Source organism: Triticum urartu, chromosome 3A (assembly GCF_056163025.1).
Source record: "Triticum urartu cultivar PI428250 chromosome 3A, HENAU_Tu73, whole genome shotgun sequence".
Lineage (NCBI taxonomy): Eukaryota > Viridiplantae > Streptophyta > Magnoliopsida > Poales > Poaceae > Triticum > Triticum urartu.
The window spans coordinates 472,905,788-472,921,991 of record NC_141875.1 but is presented as its reverse complement, the minus strand read 5'-3'; positions in this window follow the sequence as shown (position 1 = coordinate 472,921,991).

Here is a 16,204-nt window from a genome sequence, read left to right as displayed (position 1 = left end):
TCCGACAATCGGAGTGACAAATCCTAATCTCAAAATACGCCAACCCAACATGTACCTTTGGAGACACCTGTAGAGCTCCTTTATAATCACCCAGTTACGTTGTGATGTTTGGTAGCACACAAAGTGTTCCTCCGGCAAACGGGAGTTGCATAATCTCATAGTCATAGGAACATGTATAAGTCATGAAGAAAGCAATAGCAACATACTAAACGATCGGGTGCTAAGCTAATGGAATGGGTCATGTCAATCACATCATTCCCCTAATGATGTGATCCCGTTAATCAAATAACAACTCTTTTGTTTATGGTTAGGAAACATAACCATCTTCGATTAACGAGCTAGTCAAGTAGAGGCATACTAGTGACACTTTGTTTGTCTATGTATTCACACAAGTATTATGTTTCCGGTTAATACAATTCTAGCATGAATAATAAACATTTATCATGATATAAGGAAATAAATAATAACTTTATTATTGCCTTTAGGGCATATTTCCTTCAGTCTCCCACTTGCACTAGAGTCAATAATCTAGTTCACATCGCCATGTGATTTAACAGCAATAGTTCACATCACCATGTGATTAACACCCATAGTTCACATCGATATGTGATCAACACCCAAAAGGTTTACTAGAATCAGTAATCTAGTTCACATCGCTATGTGATTAACACCCAAAGAGTACTAAGGTGTGATCATGTTTTGCTTGTGAGATAATTTTAGTCAACGGGTCTGTCACATTCAGATCCGTAAGTATTTTGCGAATTTCTATGTCAACAATGCTCTACACAGAGCTACTCTAGCTTATTGCTCCCACTTTCAATATGTATCTAGATCGAGACTTAGAGTCATCCAGATCTGTGTCAAAACTTGCATCGACGTAACTTTTTACGACGAACCTTTTTGTCACCTCCATAATTGAGAAATATTTCCTTATTCCACTAAGGATAATTTTGACCGCTGTCCAGTGATCTACTCTTAGATCACTATTGTACTCCCTTGCTTAACACAGTGTAGGGTATACAATAGATCTGGTACACAGCATGGCATACTTTATAGAACCTATGGCTGAGGCATAGGGAATGACTTTCATTCTATTTCTATCTTCTGCCGTGGTCGGGCTTTGAGTCTTACTCAATTTCACACCTTGCAACACAGGCAAGAACTCTTTCTTTGACTGTTCCATTTTGAACTACTTCAAAACCTTGTCAAGGTATGTACTCATTGAAAAAACTTATCAAGCATCTTGATCTATCTCTATAGATCTTGATGCTCAATATGTAAGCAGCTTTACCGAGGTATTTCTTTGAAAAATTCCTTTCAAACACTCCTTTATGCTTTGCAGAATAATTCTACATTATTTCCGATCAACAATATGTTATTCACATATACTTATCAGAAATGTTGTAGTGCTCCCACTCACTTTCTTGTAAATACAGGCTTCATCGCAAGTCTGTATAAAACTATATGCTTTGATCAACTTATCAAAGCGTATATTCCAACTCCGAGATGCTTGCACCAGTCCATAGATGGATCGCTGGAGCTTGCATATTTTGTTAGCACCTTTAGGATTGACAAAACCTTCTGGTTGTATCATATACAACTCTTCTTTAGTAAATCCATTAAGGAATGCAGTTTTGTTTATCCATTTGCCAGATTTCATAAAATGCGGCAATTGCTAACATGATTCGGACAGACTTAAGCATAGATATGAGTGAGAAAATCTCATCGTAGTCAACACCTTGAACTTGTCGAAAACCTTTTGTGACAATTCTAGCTTTGTAGATAGTAACACTACTATCAGCGTCCGTCTTCCTCTTGAAGATCCATTTATTTTCTATGGCTTGCCGATCATCGGGCAAATCCATCAAAGTCCATACTTTGTTCTCATACATGGATCATATCTCAGATTTCATGGCCTCAAACCATTTCGGCGGAATCTGGGCTCATCATCGCTTCCTCATAGTTCGCAAGTTCGTCATGGTCTAGTAACATGACTTCCAGAACAGGATTACTGTACCACTCTGGTGCGGATCTCACTCTGGTTTACCTACGAGATTCGGTAGTAACTTGATCTGAAGTTACATGATCATCATCATTAGCTTCCTCACTAATTGGTGTAGTAGTCACAGGAACAGATTTCTGTGATGAACTACTTTCCAATAAGGGAGCAGGTACAGTTACCTCATCAAGTTCTACTTTCCTCCCACTCACTTCTTTCGAGAGAAACTCCTTCTCTAGAAAAACTCCGAATTTAGCAACAAAAAGTCTTGCCTTCGGATTTGTGATAGAAGGTGTACCCAACAGTCTCCTTTGGGTATCCTATGAAGACATATTTCTCCGATTTGGGTTTGAGCTTATCAGGGTGAAACTTTTTCATATAAGCATCACAATCCCAAACTTTAAGAAACGACAACTTTGGTTTCTTGCCAAACCACAGTTCAGATTGTGTCGTCTCAACGGACTTAGATGGTGCCCTTTTAAACGTGAATGCAGCTGTCTTTAATGCATAACCCCAAAACAATAGTGGTAGATCGAAAAGAGACATCATAGATCGCACCATATCTAATAAAGTACGGTTATAATGTTCAGACACACCATTATGCTGTGGTGTTCCAGGTGGCGTGAGTAGTAAAACTATTTCACATTGTTTTAACTGAAGGCCAAACTCGTAACTCAAAATATTTTACCTCTGCGATCATATCGTAGAAACTTTTATTTTCTTGTTACGATGATTCTCCACTTCACTCTGAAATTCTTTGAACTTTTCAAATATTTTAGACTTGTGTTTCATTAAGTAGATATACTCATATCTGCTCAAATCATCTGTGAAGATCAGAAAATAATGATACTTGTCGTGAGCCTCAATATTCATCGGACCACATACATCAGTATGTATGATTTCCAACAAATCTGTTGCTTGATCCATTGTTCCGAAGAACAGAGTCTTAGTCATCTTGCCCATGAGGCATGGTTCGCAAGCATCAACTGATTCATAATCAAGTGATTCCAAAAGCCCATCAGCATGGAGTTTCTTCATGCGCTTTACACCAATATGATCTAAACGGTAGTGCCACAAATAAGTTGCACCATCATTATTAACTTTGCATCTTTTGGTTTCAATATTATGATTATGTGTATCACCACGATCGAGATCCAACAAACTATTTTCATTGGGTGTGTAACCATATAAGGTTTTATTCATGTAAACAGAACAACAATTTATTCTCTTACTTAAATGAATAACCGTATTACAATAAACATGATCAAATCATATTCATGCTTAACGCAAACACCAAATAACACTTATTCAGGTTCAACACTAATCCCGAAAGTATAGGGAGTGTGCGATGATGATCATATCAATCTTGGAACCACTTCCAACACACATCATCACTTCACCCTTAACTAGTCTCTGTTTATTCTGCAACTCCCATTTCGAGTTACTAATCTTAGCAACTGAACTAGTATCAAATACTGAGGGGTTGCTATAAACACTAGTAAAGTACACATCAATAACATGTATATCAAATATACTTATGTTCACTTTGCCATCCTTCTTATCTGCCAATCACTTGGGGTAGTTCCGCTTCCAGTGACCAGTCCCTTTGCAGTAGAAACACTTAGTCTCAGGCTTAGGACCAGACTTGGGCTTCTTCACTTGAGCAGCAACTTGCTTGCTGTTCTTCTTGAAGTTCCCCTTCTTCCCTCTGCCCTTTTCTTGAAACTAGTGGTCTTGTCTACCATCAACACTTGATGTTTTTCTCGATTTCTACCTTCGTCAATTTCCGCATTACGAAGAGCTTGGGAGTCGTTTCCGTTATCCCTTGCATATCATAGTTCATCACGAAGTTCTACTAACTTGGTGATGGTGACTAGAGAATTCTGTCAATCACTATCTTATCTGGAAGATTAACTTCCACTTGATTCAAGCGATTGTTGTACTCAGACAATCTGGGCACATGCTCACTAGTTGAGCGATTCTCCTCCATCTTTTAGCTATAGAACTTGTTGGAGACTACATATCTCTCAACTCAGGTATTTTCTTGAAATATTAACTTCAACTCATGGAACATCTCATATGGTCCATGACGTTCAAAACGTCTTTGAAGTCCCGATTCTAAGCCATTAAGCATGGTGCACTTAACTATCAAGTAGTCATCATATTGAGCTAGCCAAACATTCATAACGTCTGCATCTGCTCCTGCAATAGGTCCGTCACCTAGCGGTGCATCAAGGACATAATTCTTCTGTGCAGCAATGAGGATAAACCTCAGATCACGGATCCAATCCGCATCATTGCTACTAACATCTTTCAACACAATTTTCTCTAGGAACATATCAAAATAAACACAGGGAAGAAACAACGCGAGCTATTGATCTACAACATAATTTGCAAAATACTACCAGGACTAAGTTCATGATAAATTTAAGTTCAATTAATCATATTACTTAAGAAATCCCACTTAGATAGACATCCCTCTAATCCTCTAAGTGATTACGTGATCCAAATCAACTAAACCATGTCCGATCATCACGTGAGATGGAGTAGTTTCATTGGTGAACATCACTATGTTGATCATATCTACTATATGATTCACGCTCGACCTTTCGGTCTCCGTGTTCCGAGGCCATATCTGTATATGCTTGGCTCGTCAAGTATAACCTGAGTATTCCGCGTGTGCAACTGTTTTGCACCCGTTGTATTTGAACGTAGAGCCTATCACACCCGATCATCACGTGGTGTCTCAGCACGAAGAACTTTCGCAACGGTGCATACTCAGGGAGAACACTTCTTGATAATGAGTGAGAGATCATCTTAAAATGCTACCGTCAAACTAAGCAAAATAAGATGTATAAAAGATAAACATCATATGCAATCAAAATATGTGACATGATATGGCCATCATCATCTTGCGCCTTTGATTTCCATCTCCAAAGTACTGTTATGATCTCTATCGTCACTGGCATGACACCATGATCTCCATCATCTTGATCTATATCAATGTGTCGTCACGTGGTCGTCTCGCCAACAATTGCTCTTGCAACTATTGCTATCGCATAGCAATAAAGTAAAGCAGTTATTGGGCGCTTGCATCTTATGCAATAGAGAGACAACCATAAGGATTTTGCCAGTTGCCGATAACTTCAACAAAACATGATCATCTCATACAACAACTTATATCTCATCACGTCTTGACCATATCACATCACAACATGCCCTGCAAAAACAAGTTAGACGTCCTCTACTTTGTTGTTGCAAGTTTTACGTGGCTGCTACGGGCTTAGCAAGAACCGTTCTTACCTACGCATCAAAAACCACAACGATAGTTTGTCAAGTTGGTGCTGTTTTAACCTTCGCAAGGACCGGGCGTAGCCACACTCGGTTCAACTAAAGTTGGAGAAACTGTCACCCGCAAGCCACCTATGTGCAAAGCACGTTGGGAGAACCAGTCTCGCGTAAGCGTACGCGTAATGTCGGTCCGGGCCGCTTCATCCAACAATACCGCCGAACCAAAGTATGACATGCTGGTAAGCAGTATGACTTATATCGCCCACAACTCACTTGTGTTCTACTCGTGCATATAACATCAACATATAAAACCTAGGCTCTGATACCACTGTTGGGGAACGTAGTAATTTCAAAAAAATTCCTACGCACACGCAAGATCATGTGACGCATAGCAACGAGAGGGGGGAGTGTGATCTACATACCTAGTAGATCGACAACGGAAGCGTTTGGTTGATGTAGTCGTACGTCTCCACGGTCCGACCGATCAAGCACCAAAACTACGGCACCTCCGAGTTCTAGCACACGTTCAGCTCGATGACGATCCCCGAACTCCGATCCAGCAAAGTGTCGGGGAAGAGTTCCATCAGCACGACGGCGTGGTGACGATCTTGATGTACTACTGCAGCAGGGCTTCGCCTAAACTCCGCTACAATATTATCGAGGACTATGGTGGAAGGGGGCACCGCACACGGCTAAGAATATGATCACGTGGATCAACTTGTGTCTCTGGGGTGCCCCTGCCTCCGTATATAAAGGACTAAAGGGGGAAGGCTGGCCGGCCAAGGAGGGCGCGCCAGGAGAGTCCTACTCCCTCTGGGAGTAGGATTCCCCCCCCCCCCAATCCTAGTTGGAATAGGATTCGCGGAGGGGGGAAAAGAGAGAGAGGGGCTGGCCCCCTCTCCTTGTCCTATTAGGACCAAGGGAGGGGAGGGGCGCATGGCCCATGAGGGGCTGCCTCTTCTCTTTTCCACTAAGGCCCATCATGGCCCATATAGCTCCCGGGGGGTTCCGGTAACCTCCCGGTACTCCGGTAAAATCCCGATTTCACCCGGAACACTTCCGATATCCAAACATAGGCTTCCAATATATCAATCTTTATGTCTCGATCATTTCGAGACTCCTCTTCATGTCCGTGATCACATCCGGGACTCTGAACAACCTTCGGTACATCAAAATGCATAAACTCATAATATAACTGTCATCGTAACCTTAAGCGTGCGGACCCTACGGGTTCGAGAACAATGTAGACATGACCGAGACACGTCTCCGGTCAATAACCAATAGCGGGACCTAGATGCCCATATTTTCTCCTACATATTCTACGAGGATCTTTATCGGTCAGACCGCATAACAACATACGTCATTCCCTTTGTCATCGGTATGTTACTTGCCCGAGATTAGATCGTCGGTATCTTAATACCTAGTTCAATCTCGTTACCGGCAAGTCTCTTTACTCGTTCCGTAATACATCATCTCACAACTAACTCATTAGTTGCAATGCTTGCAAGGCCTATGTGATGTGCATTACCGAGAGGGCCCAGAGATACCTCTCCGACAATCGGAGTGACAAATCCTAATCTCGAAATACGCCAACTCAACATGTACCTTTGGAGACACCTGTAGAGCTCCTTTATAATCACCCAGTTACGTTGTGACGTTTGGTAGCACACAAAGTGTTCCTCCGGCAAACGGGAGTTGCATAATCTCATAGTCACAGGAACATGTATAAGTCATGAAGAAAGCAATAGCAACATACTAAACGATCGGGTGCTAAGCTAATGGAATGGGTCATGTCAATCACATCATTCCCCTAATGATGTGATCCCGTTAATCAAATAACAACTCTTTTGTTTATGGTTAGGAAACATAACCATCTTCGATTAACGAGCTAGTCAAGTAGAGGCATACTAGTGACACTTTGTTTGTCTATGTATTCACACAAGTATTATGTTTCCGGTTAATACAATTCTAGCATGAATAATAAACATTTATCATGATATAAGGAAATAAATAATAACTTTATTATTGCCTCTAGGGCATATTTCCTTCACGCGCCCCCCTGCCTCGTGCTCTCCTTGTTGATCCCCTGACGTGCACTCCAAGTCTCCTATATTGCTTTCTTTCCAAAAATAACTTTTCCGAAGGTTTCATTCCGTTTGGACTCCATTTGATATTCCTTTTCTGCGAAACACTGAAACAAGGGGAAAACAGAAACTGGCACTGGGCTCTCGGTTAATAGGTTAGTCCCAAAAATCATATAAAATAGCATATAAATGCATATAAAACATCCAAGGTTGATAATATAATAGCATGGAACAATCAAAAATTGTAGATACGTTGGAGACGTATCAACATCCCCAAGCTTAATTCCTGCTCATCCTCGAGTAGGTAAATGATAAAAAAAGATTTTTTGATGTGGAATGCTACCTAACATATTCATCATGTATTTCTCTTTATTGTAGCAAGAATATTCAGATCCATAAGATTCAAGACAAAATTTTAATATTGACATAAAAATAATAATACTTCAAGCATACTAACTAAGCAATCATGTCTTCTCAAAATAACATGGCCAAAGAAAGTTCATCCCTACAGAATCATATAGTTTGGTCATGTTCCATTTTCGTCACACTAGAATGCTCTCATCATGCACAACCCCGATGACAAGCCAAGCAATTGTTTCATACTTTAGTAATCTCAAACTTTTTTCAACTTTCACGCAATACATGAGCGTGAGCCATGGATATAACACTATGGGTGGAATAGAATATAATGAGGGGGTTATGTGGATAAGACAAAAAGGAGAAAGTCTCACATCGACGCGGCTAATCAATGGGCTAGGAAGATGCCCATCAATTGATGTCAATGCAAGGAGTAGGGATTGCCATGCTACGGATGCACTAGAGCTATAAATGTATGAAAGCTCAACAAAAGAAACTAAGTGGGTGTGCATCCAACTTGCTTGCTCATGAAGACCTAGGGCACTTGAGGAGGCCCATTGTTGGAATATACAAGCCAAGTTCTATAATGAAATTTTCCCACTAGTATATGAAAGTGACAACATAAGAGACTCTCTATCATGAAGATCTTGGTGCTACTTTGAAGCACAAGTGTGGGAAAATGGATAGTAGCATTGTCCCTTTTGTATTTTTTTATTTGGCCTTTCTCTTTTTTTGGCCTTTTATTTGGCCTTTCTCTTTTTTGGGGACAATGCTCTATTAATGATGATCATCACACTTCTATTTATTTACAACTCAAAGATTACAACTCGATACTAGAACAAGATATGACTCTATATGAATGCCTCCGGCGGTGTACCAGGATTGTGATGAATCAAGAGCGACATGTATGAAAAATTATGAACGGTGGCTTTGCCACAAATACGATGTCAACTACATGATCATGCAAAGCAATATGACAATGATGATGTGTGTCATAATAAACGGAATGGTGGAAAGTTGCATGGCAATATATCTCGGAATGGCTATGGAAATGCCATAATAGGTAGGTATGGTGGCTGTTTTGAGGAAGATATAAGGAGGTTTATGTGTGAAAGAGCGTATCATATCACGGGGTTTGGATGCACCGGCGAAGTTTGCACCAACTCTCAATGTGAGAAAGGGCAATGCACGGTACCGAAGAGGCTAGCAATGATGGAAGGGTGAGAGTCCGTATAATCCATGGACTCAACATTAGTCATAAAGAACTCACATACTTATTGCAAAAATATACAAGTCATCAAAAACCAAGCACTACGCGCATGCTCCTAGGGGGATAGATTGGTAGGAAAAGACCATCGCTCGTCCCCGACCGCCACTCATAAGGAGGACAATCAAATAACACCTCATGTTTCAAATTTGTTACATAACGTTTACCATACGTGCATGCTACGGGACTTGCAAACTTCAACACAAGTATTCCTCAAATTAACAACTACCCAACTAGCACAAATTTGATATCACTATCTCCATATCTCAAAACAATCATCAAGTATCAAACTTCTCTTAGTATTCATTGCACTTCTATGAAAGTTTTTATTATATCCCTCTTGGATGACCATCATATTAGGACTTGTTTCATAACCAAAGCAAATTACCATGCTGATTAGGACTCTCAAAATAATATAAGTGAAACATGAGAGTTCATCTATTTCTATAAAATAAAACCACCACTGTGCTCTAAAAGGATATAAGTGAAGCACTAGAGCAAATGACAAACTACTCCGAAAGATATAAGTGAAGATCAATGAGTAGTCAAATAATTATGCAACTATGTGAAGACTCTCTAATATTTAATAATTTCAGATCTTGGTATTTTGTTCAAACAACAAGCAAAACAAAAGTAAATAAAATGACGCTCCAAGAAAAACACATATCATGTGGCGAATAAAAATATAGCTCCAAGTGAAGTTACCGATGAACGAAGACGAAAGAGGGGATGTCTTCCGGGGCATCCCCAAGCTTAGGCTCTTGGTTGTCCTTGAATATTACCTTGGGCTGCCTTGGGCATCCCCAAGCTTAGGCTCTTGCCACTCCTTATTCCATAGTCCATCGAATCTTTACCCAAAACTTGAAAACTTCACAACACAAAACTTAACAGAAAACTCGTAAGCTCCATTAGCGAAAGAAAACAAAACACCACTTCAAGGTACTGTAATTAACTCATTCTTTATTTATATTGGTGTTAAAACTACTGTATTCAAAATTCTCTATGGTTTATAAACTATTTTACTAGCCATAGATTCATCAAAATAAGCAGACAACACATGAAAAACAGAATATGTCAAAAACAGAACAGTCTGTAGTAATCTGTAACTAACGCAGACTTCTGGAACCCGAAAAATTCTAAAATAAATTTCTGGACATGAGGAATTTATATATTAATCATCTGCAAAAATAATTAACTAAATATCGCTCTCGAATAAAAAATGGCAGCAATTCTCGTTAGCGCTAAAGTTTCTGTTTTTTACAGCAAGATCAACAAGACTTTCCCCAAGTCTTCCCAACGGTTCTACTTGGCACAAACACTAATTAAAACATAAAAAATCAATCATAACATAGGCTAGGTAAATTATTTATTTCTAAACAGGAGCAAAAATTAAAGAACAAGAATAATATTGGGTTGCCTCCCAACAAGCGCTATCGTTTAATGCCCCTAGCTAGGCATGATGATTTCAATGATGCTCACATAAAAGATAAGAATTGAAATATAAAGAGAGCATCATGAAGAATATGAATAGCACATTTAAGTCTAACCCACTTCCTATGCATAGGTATTTTGTGAGCAAACAACTTATGGGAACAAGAATCAACTTGCATATGAAAGCAAAACAAGCATACCTTCAAGATTTTAAGCACATAGAGAGGAAACTTGATATTATTGCAATTCCTACAAGCATATGTTCCTCCCTCATAATAATTTTCAGTAGCATCATGAATGAATTCAATAATATAACCAGCATCTAAAGCATTCTTTTCATGATCTACAAGCATAGAATTTTTATTACTCTCCACATAAGCAAATTTCTTCTCATGAATAATAATGGGAGCAAACTCAACAAAATAATTATCATGTGAGGCATAATCCAATTGAAAACTAAAATCATGATGACAAGTTTCATGGTTATCATTATTCTTTATAGCATACAAGTCATCAAAATAATTACCATAGATAGCAACTTTGTTCTCATAATCAATTGGAACCTCTTCCGAAATAGTGGATTCATCACAAAATAAAGTCATGACCTCTCCAAATCCACTTTCATCAATATAATCATCATAAATAGGAGGCATGTTTTCATCATAATAAATTTGCTCATCAAAAATTGGGGGACAAAAATATCATCTTCATCAAACATAGCTTCCCCAAGCTTGTGACTTTGCATATCATTAGCATCATGGATATTCAAGGAATTCATACTAACAACATTGCAATCATGCTCATCATTCAAATATTTAGTGACAAACATTCTAATGCATTATTCTTCTAGCACTTGAGCACAATTTTCCTTTCCATCATTCTCACGAAAGATATTAAAAAGATAAAGTGTATGAGGCAAACTCAATTCCATATTTTTTTTGTAGTTTTCTTTTATAAACTAAACTAGTGCTAAAACAAGAAACAAAAAGATTCGATTGCAAGATCTAAAGATATACCTTCAAGCGCTAACCTCCCCGGCAACGGCGCCAGAAAAGAGCTTGATGTCTACTACAAACCTTCTTATTGTAGACGTTGTTGGGCCTCCAAGTGCAGAGGTTTGTAGGACAGTAGCAAATTTCCCTCAAGTGGATGACCTAAGGTTTATCAATCAGTAGGAGGCGTAGGATGAAAATGGTCTCTCTCAAGCAACCCTGCAACCAAATAACAAAGAGTATCTTGTGTCCCCAACACACCCAATACAATGGTAAATTGTATAGGTGCACTAGTTTGGCGAAGAGATGGTGATACAAGTGGTATATGGATGGTAGATAAAGGTTTTTGTAATCTGAAATATAAAAACAGCAAGGTGACTATTTATAAAAGTGAGCGTAAATGGTATTGCAATGCGTTGAAACAAGGCCTAGGGTTCATACTTTCACTAGTGCAAGTTCCCTCAACAATAATAACATAATTGGATCACATAACTATCCCTCAACATGCAACAAAGAGTCACTCCAAAGTCACTAATAGCGGAGAACAAACGAAGAGATTATGGTAGGGTACGAAACCACCTCAAAGTTATTCTTTCCAATCAATCCGTTGGGCTATTCCTATAAGTGTCACAAACAGCCCTAGAGTTCGTACTAGAATAACACCTTAAGACACAAATCAACCAAAACCCTAATGTCACCTAGATACTCCAATGTCACCTCAAGTATCCGTGGGTATGATTATACGATATGCATCACACAATCTCAGATTCATCTATTCAACCAACACATAGAACCTCAAAGAGTGCCCCAAAGTTTCTACCGGAGAGTCAAGACGAAAACGTGTGCCAACCCCTATGCATAGATTCCCAAGGTCACGGAACCCGCAAGTTGATCACCAAAACATACATCAAGTGGATCATAGAATACCCCATTGTCACCACAGGTATCCCACGCAAGACATACATCAAGTGTTCTCAAATCCTTAAAGACTCAATCCGATAAGATAACTTCAAAGGGAAAACTCAATCCATTACAAGAGAGTAGAGGGTAAGAAACATCATAAGATCCAACTATAATAGCAAAGCTCGCGATACATCAAGATCGTATCACCTCAAGAACACGAGAGAGAGAGAGATCAAACACATAGCTACTGGTACATACCCTCAGCCCCGAGGGAGAACTACTCCCTCCTCTTCATGGAGAGCACCGGGATGATGAAGGTGGCAACCGGAGAAGGATTGCCCCCTCCGGCAGGGTGCCGGAACGGGTCTAGATTGGTTTTCGGTGGCTACAGAGGCTTCTGGCGGTGGAACTCCCGATCTATTGTCGTCCTCAATAGTTTCAGGGTATATGGATATATATAGGCGGAAGAAATACATCAGGGGAGCCACGAGGGGCCCACGAGGGTGGAGGGTGCGCCTAGGGGGGTGGGCGCGCCCCCTGCCTTGTGCTCTCCTCGTTGATCCCCTGACGTGCACTCCAAGTCTCCTGTATTGCTTTCTTTCCAAAAATAACTTTTCCGAAGGTTTCATTCCGTTTGGATTCCGTTTGATATTCCTTTTCTGCGAAACACTGAAACAAGGGAAAAACAGAAACTGGCACTGGGCTCTGGGTTAATAGGTTAGTCCCAAAAGTCATATAAAATAGCATATAAATGCATATAAAACATCCAAGGTTGATAATATAATAGCATGGAACAATCAAAAATTATAGATACGTTGGAGACGTTTCAGAATCCTACTTGGACTGGGGAGTCATAGTAGGATTCCCCACACCTGGAGCGCCCCCTTAGGGCCGGCCACCTCTTCCCTCCCCTCCTTCATATACGTGGCCAGGGGCACCCCATAGACACACAAGTTGATTCTTAGCCGTGTGCGGTGCCCCCCATCCACAGATTTCCACCTCAGATCATATTGTCGTAGTGCTTAGGTGAAGCCGTGCGTCGGTAACTTCATCATCACCGTCAACACGCCGTCGCTCTGACGAAACTCTCCCTCGGCCTCAGCTGGATCTAGAGTTCGAGGGACGTCACCGAGCTGAACGTGTGCAGATCGCGGAGGTGTCATGCGTTCGGTACTTGATCAGTTGGATCGCGAAGATGTTCGACTATATCAACCGCGTTACTTAACGCTTCTGCTTTCGGTCTACGAGGATACGTGGACACACTCTCCCCGCTCATTGATATGCATCACCTAGATGGATCTTGCATGTGCGTAGGCAAATTTTTGAAATACTATGTTCCCCAACACTTATTCCATAGTCCATCAAATCCTTACCCAAAACTTGAAAACTTCACAACACAAAACTTAGCAGAAAATCTCATAAGCTCCGTTAGTATAAGAAAATAAATCACCACTTTTGGTACTCTTGTGAACTTATTCTTTATTTATATTGGTGTAATATCTACTATATTCCAACTTTTCCATGGTTCATACCCCCTGATACTACCCATAGATTCATCAAAATAAGCAAACAACACATAGAAAACAGAATCTGTCAAAAACAGAACAACATGTAGTAATCTGTAAGTCTCGAATACTTATGTAACTCCAAAAATTCTGAAAAATTTGGACAACCTGGGAAATTTGTGTATTAATCTTCTGCAAAAATAATCAGTATTTTATCAGGCTTCTGTTGAAAATGAGAATTGTTTTCCTGAGCGCAAAAGTTTCTGTTTTTCAGCAAGATCAAAACAACTATCACCGTAAGCCATCCTAAAGGTCTTACTTGGCACAAACACTAATTAAAACACCAAAACACAATTACTATAGAAGTAATAATGTGTAATTTATTCAAGAACAGAAAGGAAATATATTGGGTTGTCTCCCAACAAGCGCTTTTCTTTAAAGCCTTTTAGCTAGGCACTGATAATTTTAATGATGCTCACACGAAAGACAAGAATTGAAGCATAAAGAGAGAATCATAAAACACGTGATGAACACATCTAAGTCTAACATACTTCCTATGCATAGGCATCATATAAGCAAAAAAATTATTAAAACAAGCAAAAACTAGCATATGCAAGGAAGAAGAAAGAAACAATAGCAATCTCAACATAATGAAAGGTAATTTAGTGACATGAAAATTTCTACAACCATATTTTCCTCTTTCATAATAATTACATGTAGGATCATAATCAAATTCAACAATGTAGCTATCACATAAAATTTTCTCTTCATGATCCACATGCATGCAAAGTTGACACTCTTCCAAAATAGTGGGATTATCATAAAATAAAGTCATGACCTCTCCGAACCCACTTTTATCGATAACTTCATAAGATTTATCAATCTCCAAAGTAGTGGGATCATTATTTTCTAAAGTTGACACTCTTCTAATCCCACTTTCAATATTATTGCAAACATTATTATCAATCTCATATTCATCATGGGGATTAAATAAATTTTCAGGATCATAAGAAGAATCACCCCAATCATGATCATTGCAATAAGTAGTGGACATAGAAAAATTAGCATCCCCAAGCTTAGGGTTTTGCATATCATTAGCACATTGACATTAAGAGAATTTATAATAACATCATTGCAATCATGCTTTTTATTCAAGGATCTATCGTGAATCACTTCATAAAGCACTTCATCACAATTTTCAAATTCACGGATTCCAAGCAAAATTTCATAAAGATAATCTAGTGCACACAACTCACTAGCAATTGGTTCATCATAGTTGGTTCTTTTAAAAAGATTAGCAAGTGGACGAGGATCCATAAACTCTTTGCTTCTGATTTTCAATAAACACACAATTATACCAAGCAAACGAGCAAACAAATCAAGTAAGACATAAGGACAAACGAAAAGATGAACTAACGAAGGGCGAAGAAAAGGGCAAATCTTTTCGAAAATCGTTTTAGAAGCGGGGGAGAGAAAACGAGAGGCAAATGGCGAATAATGTAATGCAAGAGATGAGAGTTTTATGATGGGTACTTGGTATGTCTTGAATTGGCGTAGATCTCCCTGGCAACGGCACCAGAAATTCTTCCTGCCATTTCTTGTGCTTGCGTTGGTTTTTTCCTTGAAGAGGAAATGGTGATGCAGCAAAGTAGAGATAAGTATTTCCTTCAGTTAGAGAAGTAAGGTATCAATCCAATAGGAGACAATGCACATATCACTAATACCTGCACAAACAATCAAACAACTTGCACCCAACGTGATAAAGTGGTTGTCAATCCCTTCACGGTCACTTGCAAAAGTGAGATCTGGTAGAGATAGATAAAACTAAAGAAACGACAAAGTAAATATTGTTGGGTTTTTTGGTTTATAGATCGGAAAGTAAAATATTGCAAAATAGTAGATCGAAAACTTATACGATGGAAAATAGACCCGGGGGGTATAGGTTTCACTAGAGGCGTCTCTCAAGATAACAAATCATGCAATGGGTGAATAAATTACTATTGAACAATTGATAGAAAAGCGCAAAGTTATGACGTTATCTAAGGCAATGATTATGAAATATAGGCATCACGTCCGTGTCAAGTAGACTGACTCCTGCCCGCATCTACTACTATTACTCCACACATCGACCGACTCCTGTCTGCATCTAGAGTATTAAGTTCATGAAGAACAGGGTAACGCATTAAGTAAGATGACATGATGTAGAGGAATAAACTCAAGCAATATGATGTAAACCCCATCTTTTTATCCTCGATGGCAACAAAACAATACGTGCCTTGATGCTCCTACTGTCACTGGGAAAGGATACCGTAAGATTGAACCCAAAGCTAAGTACTTCTCCCATTGCAAGAAAAACCAATCTAGTTGGGCAAACT